The following is a 22,484-nucleotide window of genomic DNA, read 5'->3' as shown; positions in this document are numbered from 1 at the left end:
TTGAAGGCAGTCCATTTCCATTTTTTCATAATAATTATCGAATGAAATGTGCCAGTGCGGTAGAAAAGAAAGATGAAGCAATTTAATTTGAGCTTCAGCTCAAAGCATTTCCTGGTACTACTAGTCTAGGTGCCATCATAGTTCACCAAGGAGACTATCCATACTTAGAGGAATGACATTCCCCTCCCTTTCAATTAAATTAGTTATCCTTACCATTCTAAAATATTCACTTTAGGGGGTTCCCCTTCCTTTTGAGAAATCTTTTGCTATTAAGCAAAGAGGATTAGAAATAACTACAATTAAGAGCCCCCTTTAGGATGCACACCTTAACGTGGTGAGGGGGTTTCACAGTGTTGAAGAAGCTGAGAGCAATGATGTCAGGAGTCTAGACCAGCCTTTCCCAACCAGTGTGACTCCAGATGTTGTCGGACCACATTTCCCATCTTTCCTGACCATTGGCAATGCTGGCTGAGCCTGATGGGAGTTGTGGTCCAACAACATCTGGAGGCACACTGGTTGGGAAAGGCTGGTCTAGACCAAGAGGCTAGACTCCTAGCAGGGGCACCCATGGTGGAATGGTCAAAGCTGAGACACCAGACTAAGATGCATCCAGACTCAGAGGAAGGCAATGGTAAACCACCTCTGAATACCTCTTACCACGAAAACCCTATGAACAGAGTATCCAAAATGCAAAATGAGATAGTGCTGGAAGATGAGACCCCCAGGTCAGAAGGCACTCACCAAGCTACTTGGGAAGAACAAAGGACAAGTACAAGTAGTGCTGTGACTAATGACACAGCTGGGTCAAAGCCGAAAGGAAGCCCAGAGGCTGATGTGCACAGATGAAAGAGTCCAGAGTTGTACAAAGCACACAACAGGAACATGGAATGTGAGAAGCATGAACCAGGGAAAGTTAGAAATTGTCAAGAAAGAAATGGAGCATATCAACATTACAATACTTGGCGTGAGTGAATTAAAATGGACAGGAATGGGACATTTTCAATCAGGCAACTACAAAATATTTTATGCAGGAAATGAGAGATCAAGAAGAAATGGGGTTGCTTTAATAGTGAGAAGTGATGTAGCAAAAGCAATTAAGAGCTACAACGCAAGGTTTGAGCGAGTGATATCTATGAGATTAAATGGGAAACCAATTAACATAACCATCATCCAAGTCTATGCTCCAACGTCAAACACAGAAGAAGAAGAATTGGAGAGATTTTACTCAGAAGTATAGGAGAAAATTGATCACACACCAAAACAAGATATGATGATAATCATGGGGAACTGGAATGCAAAAGTAGGGAACAGAGAAGAACTAGGAATTGTGGGGAAATGGGGCTTAGGTGACAGAAATGAAGCAGGAGAAAGACTTATTGAATTCTGTGAAGCCAATAATTTGTTTCTTGCCAACACATTTTTTGAGCAACCAAAAAGACGACTGTACACGTGGACATCACCAGATGGTCAATAGAGGAATCAAACTGATTATATAATCGGAAACAGAAGATGGAGAAGTTCCATACTTTCTGCAAAAACAAGACCAGGAGCAGACTGTGGTACAGATCATGAACTGAGCATATTGAAAATCAGAGTAAAGCTAAAGAAGAACAACAAAGCACTCATAATGCCAAGATACAATTTAAATAATATCCCAGAAGAATGTAAAGATCAAATAAGGAACAGGTTTGAGGCTTTAAACTATACAACGACTAGTACATAGGGACAAAGAAAACTATTACAATCGTTATTGTATAGAAATAGAAAAGGACAACAAAATGGGAAGAACAAGAGCCCAAGATTAGAGAAATGAAAGGGAAATTTAAACCACGAGTAGGGATGTTGAATAAGCAACAGGGGAACACACTGACTGACTGAGATGAAATAAAAGGAAGATGGAAGCAATACACTGAAGAACTGTATAAAAGAGATGCAAGGATGACAGATTCATTCACGGAGGAATGGTATAATGAAGAACCAGAAATTTTAGAATGTGAGGTAAAAGCTGCTCTTAAAATACTTGGAAGAAACAAATCACCAGGAACAGATGGCATACCAATAGAGTTGCTACAAGCTACCAAGACTGAATCTGTCTAAAGTTTGACTAAAATCTGTCAAGAAATATGGAAAACTGAACAATGGCCCACAGACTGGAAGCATTCCATATACATCCCAATTCCAAAGAAAGGGGATCCCAGAGAATGCCGAGATTATCGAACTATAGCCTTAATATCCCATGCAAGTAAAGTAATGCTCAAGATTCTACAACAAAGGCTCTTACCATATGTGGAGCGAGAAATACCAGATGTCGAAGCTGGATTTAGAAAGGGAAGAGGCACCAGAGATCATATCGCAAACATACGGTGGATAATGGAACGGACCAAGGAATTTCAGAAGAAAATCACCCTGTGCTTTATAGACTACAGCAAAGCCTTTGACTGTGTAGATCATGAAAAACTATGGAATGCTTTAAAAGAAATGGGGGTGCCACAGCATCTGATTGTCCTGATGCACAACCTATACTCTGGACAAGAGGCTACTGTCAGGACAGAATATGGAGAAACCGATTGGTTCCCCATCGGAAAGGGTGTGAGACGGGTGTATTTTATCACCCTATTTGTTTAATCTGTACGCAGAGCATATAATACAGAAAGCAGGATTGGACCAAGATGAAGGAGGTGTGAAAACTGGAGGGAGAAACATGAATAATTTAAGATATGCAGATGATACCATACTATTAGCAGAAACCAGTAATGATTTGAAACGAATGCTGATGAATGTTAAAGAGGAAAGTACAAAAGCAGGACTACAGCTGAACATCAAAAAGACTAAAGTAATGACAACAGAAGATTAATGTAACTTTACAGTTGACAATGAGAACATTGAACTTGTCAAGGATTATCAATACCTCGGCACAGTCATTAACCAAAATGGAGACAATAGTCAAGAAATTAGAAGAAGGCTAAGACTGGGGAGGGCAGTTGTGAGAGAACTAGAAAATGCAAAGATGTATCACTGAACACCAAAGTCAGGATCATTCAGACCATGGTATTCCCGATCTCTATGTATGGATGTGAAAGTTGGACAGTGAAAAAGGAGGATAAGAGAAAAATCAACTCATTTGAAATGTGGTGTTGGAGGAGAGTGTTGTGCATACCATGGACTGCGAAAAAGACAAATAATTGGGTGCTGGAACAAATTAAACCAGAACTGTCACTAGAAGCTAAAATGATGAAACTGATGTTATCATACTTTGGATACATCATAAGAAGACATGATTCACTAGAAAAGACAATAATGCTGGGGAAAACAGAAGGGAGTAGAAAAAAAGGAAGGCCAAACAAGAGCTGGATTGATTCCATAACGGGAGCTACAGACCTGAATTTACAAGATCTAAACAGGGTGGTTCATGAGAGATGCTCTTGGAGGTCGCTGATTCATAGGGTCGCCATAAGTCGTAATCGACTTGAAGGCACATAACAACAACAATTAAGAGAACAAATATTTATTTACTAAAAACATGCTCATGACAGCAAACAAAGCAAGATACTGAAAATAGTTGTAGACCCAATACTGGATTTTTGTAAGAGAACAATCTGGAGTGAAAGATTATCCTCTGGCTCTTGATCTGGTGTTGTATTTACTAGGCACTAACAGGAATGACATGATCTAAACTGACAAGCCTAATGTGCTTATAACTTTTTCTCTTATTCCAGGTTTGCACTTTTCACTCCCCATGCCCCCAGCCATCTAGAAACACTATCCTTCTTCGGGATTTTTTTTTAAAGGCTTGATCCATAAATTCTCTGGCTTGTATATAAAAAGCTTTTAAATGGCTACAGTTTCTCCTAAGTCTTAACATTTGAGAATATGGAATGTTCCTTTCTAGATATCCAGGATGGTAGCTGTCATATTTTAAATAAGAATTGACAACCACAGGTTTTCTATAGGTAATATTCTCCAAATTCCCTTGTATATTTCCAATTTCTATATCCAAAAACTGTATCTGTTGTTTGTGATATATCAAATTTAATACTGGAATGTAAATTATTGATAAGTCTACCAAATTCCTATAAACTGTCTTCAGTTCCCTGCCACATAAGAAATATATCATCTAGATATCTTTTATATATCAAAATATTTTCCTTATACGGATTGCTTCTATTCAGGATGTGTGTGTGTGTTTCAAAACTGTCCAGATATAAATCTGCAAGCTCCAGAGCAAATCTGCAGCCCATGGCAGTGCCAGAAATTTGCTAAAACAATCTCTCTTGAAAGTGATTTTTTCCTTTAATATCAATTCAGCTAAGGAACAAATAAAACTGGTGGGGAAATTTATTACTTCCCTTTTGTTTAGGACTTCCTCAATAACTGATATGGCTTCTGTGATGTTCCATACATTTGTGTAAATGCTTTATGCTTGTGTATTATATAGTAAGTAGTTTATAGTTGAATGTTTAAGGTAAGTGTTGAGCCAATGTGGCGTAGTGGTTGAGGTGCTGGATTACGACCTGGGAGACCAGGATTCGAATCCCCACATAGCCATGAAGCTCACTAGGTGACCTTGGGCCAGCCACTGCCTGTCAGCCTCATGAAAACCCTAGATCGGGATCAACTTGAAGGCAGTACATTTCCATTTTGAGTGTTGAGAGGGGGGAATGAATGACTAGAATGCTGCAGGGTGCTGGATGGTGGCGACTGGGTGAGCGACTGGGAGTGAGAAATTTATATTGCAGTGTTTGACTGTTTTTTGGCAGTTAGGGGGAAAGTAGGTATTGGATTGCTTGTGCTTATTTAGTAGTGGAGACTGTATGGTCAAAGTTGGGTTATTATTTTGGATTTAGATGGTGAAAGGGTGGAGTCAGAGTACGTATATCTTAGGTGGATAGGTCAGACAGGATCTTAAACAGTTACAGAATTAAGAGAATACCGCTTACCATGAAAACCCTATTCATAGGGTCGCCATAAGTTGGGATCGACTTGAAGGCAGTCCATTTCCATTTTAAGTGAAGAAACAAAAGATATGTTTTGAAGCCATATGCTTATGAACACAAAGTAATTTTGTTCATTTTAAAAATACATGTTTTTAAATAAATATTGTACACTTCCCTCATTATTTGGCTGTGCTAAAGGTTCAGATAAATGGTATCTGTGGTTGCAGCATATACCTGAAGGGGTGATATATTAGCAGGTTACAAGGGCTCAACTCATAGCCGTGAGCTTTAAAGAGACAAAGTGTCACAGGGGAGTGAAGGCTTGCCTTTATACCTGAACCATATAGCAAAGATGTTAAGGGAACACAAAAGGCAATCCCTGAATAGCATTGCTACTGTATATTGGCTAGTGTGTAGAAATGGTAAAGGGGCTGATTTTGGTGTATAAAACCCTATGCAGCTTGCGACCACAATACCTGAAAGATTGTCTTACCCCTTATTTTTTTTTTCTTCAGCAAGGACGAGCTCCTGGCCTAGGCCTTGTGGTAATTTGTTAATAGTGAGATTTTTTTTTTTGAATGATAATGCATTCTAATCCTTTGAAGCTACAAAGGGGTTGTATTCCCCCTATAATACATTTTTCTGGTAACTTCTGCTTTTTGGAATCTGCAAGCTGAAGGCGGTCAACAGGCGGCGGCAGGCCGAGAACCGCAAGCTGCGCGAACTGTGCTGCTTCCTCGACGAGTACTGGCTCAAGGCCTAGCGCCTGGTGCGCCACTGGCAGCTCTTCAGGCACCATGTGGCACAGGTGCTGCGCGATGAGGTGGCTGCCTGCCTCCGCAAGGTGGCCGGCCTGGAGGAACTCCATGAGCGCCTGGCCAAGGACAACCTGGAGCTGAAGGACCTCTGCCTGGCCATTGAGCAAGAATGTGCTTCCGTGCGGCCTGACAGCAGACCAGACCAGCCCCGCCGGTGGCTCCTTTGAGCTTAGCCTGCCCTGCGGGCCCCGCAACCTGGGCAACGGCAGCTCCAGCACAGGCAGCGTCAGCAGCCCAGACCAGCTCCACCCCACCTACACCCCTGACGACTAAACCCATGGGGAGGACGCCTCGCTTCCTTTGCCCCTGTGTGGGAAGATGGGCACGCCCTGCCCTAGCCCTTGGACTCTCCGTCCTTTGCTCCGTGCTCCTGGCATCAAAGAACCTGGACGGGGCGCTATGTTTACCTCTGTTCCTATTTCTCCCACCCAGCTGAAGATGTCATGCCTGGGGAAACCCATACCCGTCTCAGTCCCAAAGCAGGGGAGTGGTGGATATATGTAATTTATTCTGAATTTCTTTCCTGGACATTTTTTTCTCTTAATACAGTAATGTTATTTGTTATTTAGTTTAATTTTTGTAAATTGTATTGCTTTCATTGATGTATTTTTATACTTGTGTTTATTTTTCTTTGTAAGCCGCCTTGAGGGCCTTTGGCCGAAAGGCGGGGTATAAATAAATTTATAATGTAGTAGTAGTAGTAGTAGTAGTAGTAATAGTAATAATAATAATAACAATAATAATAATAATAATATATACTCAGGGTATGAGACATTTAGTATAAGAAACCTGCCTGTAAGGCGACTGACACCCACTATTTTGCATATGAACTTGGAACATATTAGTTTTCCTGTAAGAGAAGGGGAAGTCTTATCATTTTCTGCAACAGTTTGGAAACCATATATTTTAACTTCCAAGAGTTAGTATGGTCAACCAATGTTATGCCATATTGCCTTTTAATCTAACCACTCTTTTTGTTTAAAGTGATTGTTAACTTTCATGACCCATTTACTAATTTTCTTATTGTCAGTTGATCTCAATAGATGGATCTCAATTTCAAATAATGTATTTTCTGTATGAATGCAAAAAGAGACACATGCAATCAATTCGCAGCCCAGTATAACTCTTCAAGTTATTCACTTCCAGGATCCACTCAATATACCAATTTGATGCTCATGAGGCATGACTGGTGGACAAACACACGTTGCATTGCTTGTGAACTCTAACACAGTGACTTGTTAATAAAGAATAGTGGCAAGCTGGTATCTGCCTTTTCAAGAGAAAAATCTGTTTCTATGGTATCATCTTCACTAAATTTTCTGAGAGAAGCAAGAAAATCATTTTGTTTAAATGCTTGCACAAAACTTAATGTTCCCAGAAAGAAAATCAGAATAAACCAGCCATGTTTATGTACAGATCAACCTTTTTTATTAATATTATCCAACAAAACTACTTCACATAAAACACATTCAGCAACCTACAATTGTAAATTTCATTTTATTCATTTCAAACATTCTTGCCTGAACTAGCTATTAGCAGAAAGAAAGATACTGAAATAAAATTCATCCATAGGAGCAAATGTGGTATGTTCTAGGTTCCCAAAGCTGATGCACTATAGTGGATAAGTGGGTATAGTTTGAACTGCAGGGATGAGACTGTGCTGGGACCATCAAGGGGCAAGCATTTCCACCTGCCTTGCCCCACCCCTCTGCCTGGGCCTTATCAGGAGGAGCTGCAGGCTGAGTCGTGCTGCTGCAGGGATGAGACTGTGCTGGGATCATCAAGGGGCAAGCATTTCCACCTGCCTTGCCCCCCACCCCTGCTCTTAGTGACATTTTTCTGGGGACTGCCCTTTACCAGGAAGATGAATGCTTTTGGTTTGCTGTTCCTGTTTTTTTAGAGATGTTAGGACTTCGTTAGTTTGATTTTTTTGTAAATTGTATTGTTTTTATTTGTATTTTTTATTTGTATTTTTTTGTGTGTAAGCCGCCTTGGGGGCCTATTTGGCCAAAAGGCGGCCTAGAAATAAAACATTACATTACATTACTATGAAATTCCTGGCTCAAATCTCATCTGACATGAACTTGGCTAGATGTCCTTAGCGAATCTCAATCTTATGAGGATAAGAATGCTCGCCTATTTTGTAGGTTGTCATAAAGATATTGAAATGCTACATTCACATCTGGGAGGCACACATGTCTGGTAGGAAAGCATCTCCTCTCCCACATCCTACATACATAGGGAGAAATGGATTTTAATATCCAGGATTAGAAAATAAATCAAGAGAAAGTGTAGAAATCTAATCCAATCCTATTGCACGTGGGGAGAAAAACATACAAAAGCCCCTAAGTTTCTTAAAGTTAATAATGTTCATTGTTTTCACATAATAAAGAGCAACATAAAGAAAATATACAATCAATTGCACCCAAAACAAAGAGGAATTATAATTTAACAAGATTAAACAATATTCAGTTATTTGTGTATGCCTTGCCTTCATATTACTGTATTTGATTCTAATATATTGCAAAAGGACATCTGTAAGTGTGGACTGTCTATTGCTTCATAGGCTTTTGAAGTGTGTGTAAACTCTGTTGTTAAAGTATGCCAAGCACCATGTTGTCTTATATTTCTTAACAAAAATTAAAGAAGTGTATCAATATCTTTATGTCACTGCTACTGCCCACAGACAAGTATTCCCTAGCATCCCCACAGACAAAAACTTAACTCACATATTTCAAATTTTCACATATATCACAAAAATTCAATAACTGCAATGTTCTTGACTCAGAAATGTTCCATGCTTTTGCAGAAATACTAAAGAGTTCTGTAGCACCTTAAAAACTATGCCATAATAAATTTGTTAACTTTAAGGTGCTGAAGGACTTCACGTATTATTCCATTTCTTTTCTGAGTATTCCATATAGGGAACATATGCACCTTTATGAGGATCAACAAAAAAGTAAAATAAAAGTGTGCAAGCTCTCAAGTTTCAATAGTTTTTCCTCAAACTGAGTGTTAACCCCCCCCAAAAAAAAAGTTGTGGGAGAAAACTGTTACTGGGGGCGACAGAAGTCTCACTCAGTTTGTAATGGAACGGGGAAGATGTTTTGCAGACTGTGCTTTAGGCTAGCATGTACCTAGTACAGAAAGATCTCCAGTGACAGCAAAGCATGCTGGGACAAAATGGCTCATCTTCCTTTGTAAATATAGAAAAGAGAAGCTATTTGACACAGCTTCATGTGGCCCAAAAAACAGAAGTATAAAAAATGTAATGTATTACCTTTGAACATGCATTATTCTGGGAATAAATGCCTAGTGTGACACATGTCCAAAAGAATTGCTGACACCCCCTTTATGTCACAGCATAAGATCAGATCTTAGTTAAAGCCAGAACAAATCAAACTTCTAGAGATTATCAGAGTTGAGGCACACGAACAAATCAGCAAAGGATCAACCATAACCACTGTCAGCTCTTCACTGAGACAGAAGTGTCAGTGGGGGTGCAGGCAGGGCTGGAGATTCCTTGGTAATTGCCAGGCCGTAAGTCCTCAGCCGGCAGCTTGGCTATAAATCTGCCAGGCTAGCAAGGAGGAAGCAAGATAAGGGCAGAGGCCGTTCAACGCTTACGTGCCAAGCCAGAACTCCAGAAGAGACATCAGTGAAGGTCCGGGTCTAGTTTGCCGAGAGATCAGTCCAAGTCAAGGTTCAGGGGATAGGAAGACACATAGTGGTCACGCCTGACTTTGTAGTCAGCAACAAGCTGAAGCCAAGGTTTGACTTTTAAGGAGCAGGTTTGTCAGCAGGTGTGAGCCATCAGCGTTTTGGCCTTAAGTGGACAGGCCTGCCCCTCTTCTGCCTGACCTTCTGTTGTCTACGTTCTGCAGGTGAGGGGGGAGTATCCTGTTCACTCTCTGCGTCTGGCTGAAGGGCTTCAGCTGTGTCTGGGGTGCTCTGCAGCTGAGGGGGAGAAGGAGCTGGGTTCTCAGGAGTTTCCTCCATTTCTCCTTCTGGGTCTGCTGCTTCTGGGTCTGCTGCTGTTACTCCCGAGTCATCCTCGTCTGATGAGTCCTCTGACGGGGCCATGACAACCACCTGGTGCCCTATACTCTGGGATACACCGGGTGGGGTGTGTGGATACACATATGAACCCCACAACAGATGAGATCTTCCAGGAAGAGGTCATTCCAAGATCTATCTTCTAGACAGTTCAACCATTGTGATGTCATCACAGAAAATTCTTGACAGAATTAGTTTAACCTCTAAAATGAGGCAATACATGGAGGTGCATGGAAGTAGGAAGGTTTATATGGAAGTAGCCATTCCCCCAAACTATTGGGCTGTGTGTGATTAAGTGATACCAACTACAATACACTTTGTACCAAATAACCACTGGGAATAAAAACACATTAGTGGGTTATATAACAAATGCTTTTTGCGGTCAAAACATTCCAACACATTGGCATGCTTTCTCGAAATATCAAACAGCTCAGCACAGTAACATTAATTTCATTTAAAAGCTTCATTGAGTTCTGTGGTGACCTTCATGTGCTGAGGCCAGTGGAATCAAAACTAGACTAGTTACTGATTAGCCCATGTATTTAATGAACCATAAATTGGCGACTCCCGTTACCATTACAATAGTATGGACAAAAATTAATTGTATAATGTGCTTAACCCTTAAAGGCTCTTTATAGAAAGGACCATTAGCCAATATTCCCATTGGAAGATGTTTTTGTGAGAGTGGTATTTTTTGTGCTTTTCTGTTTGTGTTCTTTTTTTTCCAGAGGAGGTTGCAATCTTTCCACAGTGATATGGATTACATGATGCATTCAAAGTGTAGACTTGGTTTGTAGTCAGCTGCAGAGGTAACAGATCTGCATAAGATCTGCATAAGAGATCTGTGTTAGAGCCATATGACAATGGAACCAATTACCTAGAGAGGTAGTGGGCTCTCCGACACTGGAGGCATTCAAGAGGCAGCTGGACAGCCATCTGTCGGGAATGCTTTGATTTGGATTCCTGCATTGAGCAGGGGGTTGGACTTGATGGCCTTAAAGGCCCCTTCCAACTCTACTATTCTATGATTCTATAATGTAACCTAGTTCCTCACAGATCCCACCACACAGTAATTACAGAGAAATCACCCAGACAAAAAGAAAACTAGGCATCTGCATTTACTCAAAAACAGCCACTGTTCTGGAGGTTTAGCACTAATATGCACAATATAGGTCTTAATACAGGCAACATTAATGAGTGATTATGTGAAAAAGGTAGGATTAAAGATGACAGAAAAATTAACACCATAATTATTCACTACTAGTCTAATTATAAGCAACAAGAGGACCCAGGTTAAAACCCAGTAGTCTAAAGCAGCCTTTCCTAACCTGATGAGTTCCACATGTTATTGGACTACAACTCCCATCATCCCTGATCAATGGCCATGATGGGAATTGTAGTTCAAACATCTGGTAGATTGGGAAAGGCTGCTCTAAGGAGCATCAGCTAGCCTTCTGTATATCCATAGAGCCAAGAAAGAAGAATATGTAGTGTGAGTGGGTGTTATGTAGGGATGCTTGAGAAATGCAGTCTTTCTAAATTCTGATATGAATTGTCCTGATGTGCACCTCCTGGACAAATGTGAAAATTAGAATTATGGTATTCACCAGGTTTGAACTTCCTGTATGTTGCAACACAGTTCTCTGCTCAAAAACATCAAACTGTGTTTTAAAAATAAACATTTTGGAGAGAAAATATGTTTCAAAAGGTGTATTTAAATGAGAATGTTAAATACACAGATTGACACAGAAATGGGACAGAACTGACTGATGAGTGAACACATATGAAATATGACAGGCCAGAAACAGACTGATAAGTCCATCCCTAGTGCTTTGGGTGTAGGATTTACTAGACGTTCACTTTGAGATGCAAGTGGGTAAAGGAACAGGCTTATTACCTTCCATTCCACTCTCAAAGTGCCCTTCTATAAAACTAATTGCACCATACCACAGAAGGAGAGTGCTTCCAGCATGCAGATTAATTTGCAAGTGGGTTGTTGAGATATCACAAACAGGTCATTACCAACAGGTTTTAAAATAAAATAAAATATGTTTTTCTCCAAAAAGGATAAATGCAAATTAAAGTGGGGGAGAGGGATATGGGCTGCCATTTTGATGCCAAGAACAATGCGTGAATTCTACAAAAATGTCCAGGCATGAGGAGCACCAATTCCACAAACACCTATCTGAAAGCATCTGAAGAAATCTTTCAGTTTGCAGTGGCAATAAAACTATCTCTACTCTGACACCAGTAGCTGTGAAAACATCTCTGCTCTCACTAATATTGAAGATAAAGGATAATTCAGGCAAAGGATGTATTTCCTTACACTGCTGGATTCTTATGTGAACCGGGACAAAAAAGTTCCTTAACAGAGAAGTGGAATACAGTAGGGCCCCGCTTCCCGGTGCTTCGCTTCCCAGCGTTCCGCTAATGCGGCGGCTTTCGTTTTCCATTTTAAAGCTGATTTTTGCTCTTTTGCGATGTTTTGGCATCATTTTCGCGCAACGGCCCCGTTATAGTCTATGGGTTCCGCTTTATGGTGATTTCCGCTTTACAGCGGGGACCTGGTCCCTAACCCGCCGTATAAGTGGGGCCCTACTGTAATCAGGTCTGTGTGTATTCTACAGTGCTGCATAAGACATTAAAAGTTGGGCGAGGGAGGGAACAGAGATGGACAGCAGCCCGCCATATTGATGACACAGAATGCATCCTAAAAATCTGAATCTATCCAGACAGCCAATGTTCTGGAGGTTTAGCACTAATTCTAGTATATGCACAATAAGACCATAACGACGTGAGAATATCAGCTTTTAATTTTAAAAAAAATCAAGCTGTTAGCCCTTTGGAAAGCAAGACAGATTTGCAAGTGTGTGGGCAATGTCTGGTGAAATCTTCAAAGCTAGGGATCAGAGGACAAGATTTAGGTAATCTGCATAACATCTTGGCCCTCTTTCATGACTAGCAGAAGTAAATAAATGATGCAAATTAAGCAGATAGCTGCATTTTATACAGGTCAAAGAATTAACCACCTACTGTAGCGCAGAATGTGGTTTGGCTTGATACAGAATGGTGATTATTATTTTTTAAATAGCACAGAATATATATAACCCTGAGATTATTCTAGCTCAACGACATAACAAAAACCCCAAACCATTAGTCCTATCCTAAACATGCCACCTTGACCAGGCTCTTCTTGCAATGTCTTCTTGCAAGATCTTAGTGGAGCAGGTTCAGAGGAGGGCAACAAGGAAGATCAGGGGACCGGAAACAAAGCCCTATGAGGAAAGAGTGAAAGAACTGGGCATGTTTAGCCTTGAGAAGAGAAGACTGAGAGGAGGTATGATAGTTCTTCAAGTACTTGAAAGGTTGTCACACAGAAGAGAGCCAGGATCTCTTCTTGATCATCCCAGAGTGCCAGACATAGAATAATGGGTTCAAGTTACAGGAAACCATATTTTGGCTGTACATCAGGAAAAAAATCCTGTTAGAACAGTACGACAGTGGGACAAATTACCTAGGGAGGTGGTGGGCTTTCCAACACTGGAGGCATTCAAGAGGCAGCTGGACAGCCATCTGTCAGGAATGCTTTAACCTGCATCCCTGGACTGAGCAGGAGGCTGGATTTGATGGCCTTATAGGACCCTTTCAATTCTACTATTCTATGGTTCTATGATTTAGCAGCTCATATGCAGCAATTCATATGATTAGTAGCTCTGGTCTTGTACAAAGTTATATAGCAGGTATGGGGAACCACTGGCCCTCCAAATGTTGCTGCAAGCCTGGCCAATGTCCAGGGATGACATGTTGTTGCTCAGGAATATCTGGAGGGCCAAATGTTCCCCACACCTGTTTTGTAAGCAATTTAGCAGTTCAGGGTCTCCTGGCAAGTTTCATAAGAGTCCAAGAGTAAAGTATTTTATGGAGTGCTCACTTTCTTTTTTGAAAGCTGATAAGGACTTTATCAAATGAGATATTTGTGCTGCAAAGTGCTAACTAAGTTGCCAAAAAATAGCTGTTGCACTTTGAAAAATGCCCATGCACACATGCAAATATTCACCACCCCAAAGTACAGTACTCATGCAATCGGCCAGGTAATCAGCCCAGCAATGTGTCCTCAAATGGATGTGTACACAGCGAGATATAAGCATCCTGTCCCCAGAAACTTAATTGCAGCAAGTGAAGTCTGCTTGCCCCACCACATACACACCCTCTGAAGTCATGGAAGATCTTAGTTGTCACTGACAGTCCTATATATTCAACAGTATTTCTCTTTATATTTGTCAGCAGATACAAAGACAGCTGATTACAGCACATTCTCCTTGCTCTCTTACCTAAGCACCCCTCTTGTATTTTGTCCTGGGCAAAAAGAACATAAATTATATAAACCCATGATCATAACTTATTTAGGGACTTCATTTGGTGAAACACTTTTTTTCTTCCAGATAAAACACAAGAACCCCGTCTCACACCAGCCAAGCAAATGTGCTGCCCACTGATCCAAAAGTAAAGATAAAATGAACTGACAGTGTAGTCAACAAATTTCATGCAGGCAGCACTGATCACGTGCAAAATCCACATCCATAGCTTTACTAAGTAGATTCCAATCAGATCTATCAAAGCAGCAATGCCTATTTCTATTTATTTTATTTAAGAAATATATTAGCCACTCTTTAGCTGAAGTTTTGAGAGAAGCTTACCAATAGTTTGAACAAACAATATATAAAATATAGTAAAACAGTTAACAGAGCAGCAATAGAATTCCAGTATTAAAACATTCATTCAGAAGCCTAAAAGGGGTATATCTGGCACCCAGAAAGGATTGAAATGGTGTCTGGCAAGCCTCCTTTGGGAGAAAATTCCAAAGATGGAATACACAGCTGAGAAGTCTCTCTGGTCACTGCATCCACTTTACTTCTGTTGGTGAAAGGGAAGAGACTAGTAGAAGATTGCTTCAGATGACAATCTTTAATGTCTAGGGAGGTTCTTGAGGAAGTTGGCAATCCTACAGATTCCTAGTTCCCAAGCTGTTTAGGACTTTAAAAGGTTGGAATCAGCAGTATGGATTGTGTTCAGAAATGGACTGGGAGCTGTGTAGCTATTTCAGAACAGGTGAGATATGCTTCATACTGCATCCATACATAGACATACACACACAATTCAGCATAAAATCCTGTGTCCTGCATAAATTACACAAATCTGCAATCATCTCCTTATTCGCCAGTTTTTTTCTGCTTCTGCTCACATGGGGAATGAGATATGCAGAGCACTCAAACCCCACCTCTACAAACAAAAACAAATCACTGGGCAACTGTCCTTTAGTATGGATCCTAAAATCTTTCAAATCTAGCATTTTCTCCAATACTCCATATGAATTCTCTCTGGCTGTTTTGTGTATCGACATGAAAATTTATAGAGGGTTGTTAAGCAAGCATTTCTGAGTTCAGGACTATAAATTCTGTAAGATTTTGTTTTGGAATGAGCTTTCGGGAAGCAGCAGTATGGCATGGGGGGTATTTTCAATTCAACACTGCAGAATGTGAAAAATCCATGCTGGCTATAGTATACAGCCACTCTTGTGGCTGTATAATATGCACAGGTTACACAATGTTCACATATATGGTTTGCATATTTCTTCCAGACAACATTTACGAAAGAGACAAAACCTATGCCCAAGGTTTATTCAATCATACTTTCTGGTATTGGTCTGTTATTTGTGAATGTGTCCTCTCTTTCATTTGGAAATATGTGGATCAACTATATAATGCCAAGCAAAGAACCCAAACATACATTTTCTTTGTACAGGCAGACCCCGCTTTATGGCGCTTCGCTTTTCAGCGTTCTGCTAATGCGGCATTGCGCAAATGCAAAAAGTCCCCGCTTTAAGGTGCTTGTTCCGCTTTTATGGCGTTGTTTCTCGTCGCGCGCCATTTTCGTGTCATTTTCGCGTGACGTGCACCATTATTGTCTATGGGTTCCGCTTTTCGGCGGTTTCCGCTTTTCGGCGGCGGAACAGAACCTGCCGTATAAGTGGGGCCCGCCTGTACGGTAAGAGTTACCTACAAAAGAAAAATATTTTTAAAGTAGTACAGGGAGGGCCAAATAATGCCTCCATTTTGCCATGCCTAAGTAGGCCAGAGTTCAAGTTCTACGCTACTTCACCCAGCTCATAAATTATCTCCCAAATGTGGAAAAGTTCCAGATTCACCCTGTCTAAGAATATCATCTATAATGGCCACAGTCAGTGAAGCTGAAAAGCAACACAGCTGCTTCCTGATACAAACAAAAACAGGCATTCAGCCGCATAGTGATCCTTATGCACACAACTGGTTTGCCATGCCATGATTCAAACTGCATTGATAGAAGAAAAGGACAAAAGTTTGAAAATAAGCCTCTCAGTTATGTGAATCAGACATCAGTTGGTGTTGAGGGGGAGTATTCTAAGGAATGTGTTTCTGAGTTGAAATGAGAGAGTTTGTATGAATCTTAACTACAAATCCCAGGAGCTAAAAGAACGAATGCCACACTCTAATTTGACTTGGGGATTCCACATGGCAACAGCAAGACTTGGGAAACAGCTCTTCACTCTAACCTCGTTTGAGTGATCATCTTTTGTTTGCATTACTGCAGCTCTCAAGATGACAGCTATCAAATCAGATTACTGGATGATGCTTATGGTGACACTCGCCAAAAATGAACTGTTGAAGGATCGAATGGACCATTGGTCTCACCTGAAGGGTGATTTTCCTATGAGTACGGACATCACAGCAGGTGTTAGCTCCACCTATCGTGCGAAGGCAAGAATGTCTTTGAAGTCAAGACTAGGGGCATCAGGCCCCTCCCACTCTCCAGTTCATTTGCAGCGAATCTAAGGAGAAATATCTAAAGATACAAGAACAAGGCCAACCGGCCTGGCAGCAGGAAAATAACACAATAGTACCATGCATAGTAACATGACTGCAACATAGCGGTATAACAGAACTAGAAGTCTTGACTTCACTCTTAAATTTAAATACAATAGCGTAACAGTAATATATAACACATTAAAAAAATATATAGTCATCCTCCAACTGGGAGGGTCGTGATGTCCGTACTCATAGGAAAATCACCCTTCAGGTGAGACCAATGGTCCATTTTCCCTATGAGTCCGGCCATCACAGCGGGATGTACCACAGCGGGATGTACCACAGCAGCCCATACAGGGAGGGACCACCCACGTGTTAATCCTTATTAAGAACCTGTTGCAACACTCGTCTGCCAAAAGAAGCGTCAGCAGAGGCATAACGATCAATTTTATAATGCCTTATAAACGAGTGTGGGGTAGACCAGACTGCAGCCCTACAAATATCGGCAACAGGAGCATTAGTGGCAAAAGCAGCCGAAGTGGCAGCTGACCTGGTAGAATGAGCCGTTATACTAGCTGGAACTGACAGCTTCAGGGACTCATATGCTAAAGTAATGCATGCCCTTAACCAACGAGATAAGGTAGAATTGGATACTTTATGCCCCATAGACCTTGGATGAAAGGATACAAACAGAGACTCCGTTCTTCGAATCTCTTGGGCCCTAGACAGGTATGTCTTGAGAGCCCTCCGAACATCCAACGAATGCCAAGCCTTCTCGAGCGGATGGGTCGGATTCGGGCAAAAGGAAGGTAAAACAATGTCCTGGTTGCAATGAAAAACTGAATCGACCTTGGGACGGAAGGAAGGATCAGTCTTCAGCACAACAGAGTCCTTATGGAAGACGCAGAGGTGTCGAGCAGAAGACAATGCGCCCAACTCCGAAACGCGTCTGGCAGATGTGATTGCGATCAGAAACAAGACCTTGAAGGACAGCATATGTAGGGGCACAGACCTGATAGGTTCAAACGGAGGGCGTTGCAAAGCCTGCAGAACCTTCGGCAAACTCCATGAAGGGAACCGATGGACAACAGGTGGACAGCGTAGGGCGACTCCCCTCAAAAAGCGTTTGATGAACGGATGTGAGGAAATATGATCTCCAGGAAAGGACACTGAGAGAATGGACGAGAGTGGACGCATGTCGACGTAGAGTGTTGGGTCGAAGTCCCATCATAAAGCCGCTATGAAGAAATTGCAGCACCTGATGCACAGTGGCTTGGGATGGATCATGGTGGTGGGACTGACACCACTTGGAGAAAGCCACCCAGATATGTTGATAAATACAAGTGGTAGATGGTCTTCTCGAGGCCAAAATAATATCAATCACTGCGTCAGACAGTCCAGCTGACCTCAAATGTCCCCGTTCAAACACCACGCTGTTAGATTGAGCCAAGTAGGGTCCTGATGCAGTACTGGACCCTGGGATAGAAGGTCTGGCCTGACTGGAAGTGTCCAAGGATCCATCATTGACATTGCCAGAAGATCTGAAAACCACGGTCGGCGTGGCCAAAATGGTGCTATCAGAACCAGCTGTGCCCTCTTGGTTCGCGCCTTCCTCAAGGTTTTGGCTAACAATGGTATGGGAGGAAAGGCGTACAATAGACCGTCTGGCCACGGTGTTGTCAGAGCATCCACTGCTTCTGCTGTTGAGTCCAGGTATCAGGCAAAGTACCTGGGAAGCTAGCAATTGCGACTGGAAACAAACAGGTCGACTGAGAGGGCGCCAAACCGACATTGGAGACGATGGAAAATGGCTGGATGAAGTTTCCATTCCCCCAGAAAAACCTGTTGTCTGCTGAGCCAGTCTGCTGTCACATTCCAAATCCCTCTGAGATGTTCTGCTTTCAGGGATTGTAGATGTTGTTCTGCCCAGACAAAAATGAGGGAGGCTAAGTCCTGCAGGGGACGAGACCTGGTGCCCCCTTGTCTGTTCAAATGTGATTTTACACACGTGTTGTCTGTTCGAATGAGCACATGGTCCAAAGGGAACAGAGACTGAAAATGACATAGAGCTAAGTGGACAGCCTTTAGCTCCAGCCAGTTGATGCTTTGAGTTTGCTCCGCGGTGGACCAAACCCCCTGAACGTACTGGGAGTTGCAGTGGGCTCCCCAACCGATGAGGCTGGCATCTGTGGTTACAACGGTTCTGCGGGGTTCTCTGAACGACGTGCCCTTGGAGAGGTGTTGAACCTTGGTCCACCAGCGGAAGGAGAGGCGCAGTGCGGGGCTCAAATGAACTTTGCGATGGTTGGTGCTGGCAATGTCCTGTTGAAACGGCAACAGAGTCCATTGAAGGTGTCGAGTGTGTGCTCGAGCCCATGGCACAATGTGGATGGTAGAAATGAACATCCCGAGCGTTCTGGCAAGAAGCATGACGTCTGCGGATGTTTGTTGCATCAGGGACCTTGCGATGTTTGTGATGGCAGTGATGCGATCTGGAGCCAAGAAGACCATTGCCTGCAGGGTGTCCAACATTGCCCCTAGATGTAGTAGGCGTTGGGTTGGTTGGAGATGGCTTTTGTCGAAGTTGACAAGCCAGCCGTAGGCCTGCAAAACATTGAGGGTGATCATTAAGTGATGATGAGCCAGCTCCTCAGACTTGGCCCGTATTAACAGATCATCCAGATATGGGTAGATATGAACCCCTTGGGTCCGGAGGTAAGCCACTAGGATGAGTAGCACCTTGGTAAACACTCTTGGAGCAGAGGAAAGGCCAAATGGCATCGCTCTATATTGAAAGTGCTGGTGGCCAAAAGCAAACCGAAGAAACTTCCTGTGAGCTATACAAATGGGCACATGGAGATACGCTTCCTTAAGGTCGATAGAAGCCAGGAAGTCTCCTTCATGCAGACTCTCCGTAATGGAATGGAGTGATTCCATTTTGAACCTGCGATATGTTACAAAACGGTTGACAAACTTGAGGTCCAATACCGCCCTCCATGATAAATCTCGTTTTGGGACAGCAAATAAGAGGGAGTACACCCCTTCCGACCTCTCAGTTGTGGGAACTGGCTCTATCGCCGCTATGTCCAAGAGGTGGTGGATAGCTGTCTGCATGATGTTGTGCCTGGCTGGTGCCCTTGGGCAAGGGGACGGATGGAATCTGTCTGATGGGGTTGCCCAGAACTCTATGGCATAGCCATAACTGAAAAGGTCCCTGATCCAGGAGACCGTAGTAAGGCGCAGCCATCGATCTCCAAAATTAAGTAATCTGCCACCTATGGGGAGGGCGTTAAGACTACTTGCGTAGGCGAGGGCCTCCCTTATATGAGGACGATGAGTTGCCCCTGCGCCCTTGGTACTGACCTCTGCCCTGGAAGCGTCGGTTCCAGGAGCCCCTGAATGCGTTGGGATCATACGATCTGAAGTCGCGGCCTCGTCCTCCTGGCCGCGTTCCTCGAAAGGGCTGGTTAGAACAGAAGGAAGGAAATCGCCTGAAGGGCCTGTGGTCGCTGTTCTTGACTGTGGCCAGAACTGGTTTGTGGGCATCTTTTGGATCAACCAGCACTGCCTTTAGAGCTTCCTCGCCGAAGAGTAGAGATCCGGAGTAAGGAGCCCTGGACAGATTCAATCTGGCCGCTGAATCAGCTTGCCAGTGGCGAAGCCAGAGGGTGCGACGAGTGACTATTTGAGCCGTTATGGCTCGTGCCCCTAATTGAGTGGCATCCAAAGTGGCATCGGCCACAAAAGCTGCTGTCTTACGCAATTTCAATAGTGCTCTTCTGAGGGCGACAGGATCAGGGTTAGCGTCCTCTAGAAGGTCATCCAGCCACATCATAGATGCTCTGGAGAAGATGGAGGCTGAAGCGGAGGCACGCATGGCTAGGGCAGTGGCCTCGTGATTCTTGCGGAGGGCGAAGTCTATTCGTCGCTCAGTAGTGTCTTTTAGGTGGGATTCCCCTTCCCTGGGCAAAAGAGATCGTGAAACGAGGCAAGCGATTGGTTCATCTATGCCAGGGACATCTAACTTGGTGGCAAAGTCTGGGGCTAGGGCGTAAAGTCTGTCAGCCAGGTTCTTGAAGCGTCGAGCTTTGAGTGGATGGGCCCATTCTTCAGAGGCTAATTTGGCAATTGGGTCCGGCACCGGGATGTAGTGTTCAGTAGGTGCAGGGGATTTGAGGACCTTGGCCCCTTTGATAGCTGGGGCGGACGAAGTTGAAGGCGCTGTCTGGAGACCAAGAGTATTAACTACCCTGCGTGCCAGGGGCTGATAGTCTGAGGCATTAAACAAGCGATATGATGTATCCTCCTCATGATCTGAATAGTCGCTCCAGTCATCTCCTTCAACGTGGTCATTGAAGGTTGACTCCTCCGCATACGAGGCTTCGTCAATACATCTGCCTCTGGCTACATCAAAGGGGTTAGGTGAACAGGAAGGGTGAGTTTCATGACACACACGATGTTCCATGTTGAGTTGAGGTATGGCAGGAACTTGTGGTAGTGACTGCATTTGGGTAAAAAATGCCAGCATGGCTTGAAGTTGGGAGAGGAAATCAGGAGACAGCTGCAGCCCGGATGTGGCAGATGTATGTGCCTGAGGAGCTATTGGAACAGATGTTTGGGGCGGTAAATCGGAGGAAGGTTCATTTGTCGAATACTGAGCAGGAAAGCCAACAAATTCTTCCTCGTCAGAGGAAGCAGCAGGGGAATGGAGAATATCGCTTATGTATGCCTGAGGTGCTGTGGTGGTGGTTGGCACAGAGACGTAACGTGGGCACTTTGGTTTGCTATGGCTGGAAAGATGTTTTGTCTTAGCCAGGGCTTTGGCGTGTCTGGTCTTAGTCGTGTTAGAATGTTGTGGCTTGGCTGTTTGTGGCATGCCTGGCTGATCTGGCACCATATGGGTTGATTGCGGCATGCCTGGCTGTTCTGCCATCTTATATTAACTTGGGTACAATACACTGCCACGGAGGGGGCAGGATGTAAAGACCCGAACTGGCTCAGCGTACGACCACAGAGGGGGTAGAATACACTGGCAGATGGCGGAGTGCACTGCCACAGAGGGGGCAGGATGCACTAAGGTATTAGCGTTAATATGTTATAGGCTGTATTTAGACTTAGCACACTCAGATTAGTGCTGTAGGCTGGGTTTCAGGCGTGGTACACGGCCCCAGAGGGGGCAGGATATACCAATATAAATCAGATTTAGTACAAGTCAGCCACTAGGATTAAAGCTCCAGCCTTGATAATACCATTCAGCCACTAGGATTAAAGCTCCAGCCTTGATAATACAATCCAGCCACTAGGATTAAAGCTTCAGCCTTGATAATACAATCCAGCCACTAGGATTGGAGCTCCAGCCTTGATAATATAATCCAGCCACTAGGATTAGAGCCACAGTAAATTTGTGTGCAAGTCAGCCCTGTGTAAGTCTGTTTGCAGCACGTATATAACACACATACGGATAGATAGCCTGCAGGGAAGGTATCCGATGGTTAATAAAGGGTAACAAAAAAGGCGGGAATTTTGAATTCAAAAAATGGCGCCCGGAAAAAAGGGCGGGAAAAAACGATCAAAAAAAGGCGGAGAGAGAAGGAGCAATGGCGGCCGTCTGGGGACAAAGTGGGTGGAAGGGCTGTCCAGCACAGACTAGCAGGGGAAGCCACGGGGCCGATAACCGCACTAGCGGCTCCAGAAAACCCCCCAAAAGAAAGTGCAGATAGAAGCCTGTGAGGGATAAGGCAGCAGGAGGCAAGCCGCTGCCGGCGCCGGGAACAGGGCTAGTCGCGGCAAAACTAACGTGCCGAGAAAAGCCTGTGAGGCAGAACCCTGGTAGG

The 22,484-nt window shown here is 43.3% G+C and overlaps 1 protein-coding gene and 1 pseudogene across 17 annotated transcripts in view; one reads left to right on the top strand and one right to left on the bottom strand.

Moving 5' to 3' along the window:
- Window positions 1–6,025, top strand: part of LOC133388616 (coiled-coil domain-containing protein 85B-like) — a 48,755-nt pseudogene extending 42,730 nt beyond the window's left edge.
- The window catches only part of ZMIZ1 (zinc finger MIZ-type containing 1), a 621,029-nt gene that overhangs the window by 346,998 nt on the left and 251,547 nt on the right, over window positions 1–22,484 (bottom strand). The gene's annotated exons all lie outside the window — the stretch shown is intronic.

This window comes from Rhineura floridana, chromosome 7, assembly GCF_030035675.1.
Source record: "Rhineura floridana isolate rRhiFlo1 chromosome 7, rRhiFlo1.hap2, whole genome shotgun sequence".
In the NCBI taxonomy this organism is placed as follows: domain Eukaryota; kingdom Metazoa; phylum Chordata; class Lepidosauria; order Squamata; family Rhineuridae; genus Rhineura; species Rhineura floridana.
Note: the sequence above shows the minus strand (reverse complement) of the source record. Positions and strands in the feature narration are given on the sequence as shown.